The sequence below is a fragment of the Sinocyclocheilus grahami genome, unplaced genomic scaffold (genome assembly GCF_001515645.1).
Source record: "Sinocyclocheilus grahami isolate Dianchi unplaced genomic scaffold, SAMN03320097.WGS_v1.1 scaffold20.1, whole genome shotgun sequence".
In the NCBI taxonomy this organism is placed as follows: domain Eukaryota; kingdom Metazoa; phylum Chordata; class Actinopteri; order Cypriniformes; family Cyprinidae; genus Sinocyclocheilus; species Sinocyclocheilus grahami.
The window spans coordinates 814642-815386 of NW_015505199.1; the positions used below are offsets into that span (position 1 = coordinate 814642).

A 745-nucleotide genomic window follows, 5' to 3' on the forward strand; every position below is an offset into this window, starting at 1 on the left:
ATAAATATATATGTGTGTGCGTATATATATATATATATATATATATATATATATTAGTGCTGTCAATTGATAAAAAAAATAATAATAATTAATCGCATATTTTTCTGAAATTAATCGCGATTAATCCCACCTAACATTAAAGTTAACGAGTTGAGTCGGGTGTGTTAGATGAGTGAGAGAGTGCTGGGCTGCTCCAGGACAGTTTTAAAAACCATTTCAGAGACATGTTCTTAAATGTGACTTCTCGACTTAACTGACCACGACATTGCATGCACGTAGTTTATTTCGCGATTTGATATGAAAGGATACAGGCTACAGCCATAGCCGCGGCAACGTATTTTGAGCTGGGGGGCTGAGAAATAAAACGGGGGGGGGGGGGGGCCCGGGACAAAAGAGTGATGTGAGAAGACTGACACTATATGATGGCGGATCCAAAGCGCTACTTTTGTTAATAAAACTTTCATTTATTCGTTTAATAACCTATAAGTGAATGGTCTTTGTTGCTGGGTTTTCATTAAAAAAATAACAATGAACCACAAACTAAGCATTCGTTTTAAATAAGGGAAAATATTTGGGTTACAAAGGCTATATGCATCTTAATAATTTTGTCAATGCAAGGTAGATGTTTAATATATGCAAATTTGCCATTGTACTATTTTATGGCTGATGTGATTAATAAGACAATAAACCACAAACTACGAACGTTTTAAGGTAGCCTGAGGGGAAATCCATAGGCTATTTATTT

At 35.2% G+C, this 745-nt stretch overlaps 1 protein-coding gene across 2 annotated transcripts in view; it reads right to left on the minus strand.

Annotated features, from left to right (window-relative positions):
* igsf21a (immunoglobin superfamily, member 21a) overlaps nucleotides 1-745 on the minus strand; it is a 245321-nt gene that overhangs the window by 82900 nt on the left and 161676 nt on the right. The window lies entirely within an intron of this gene.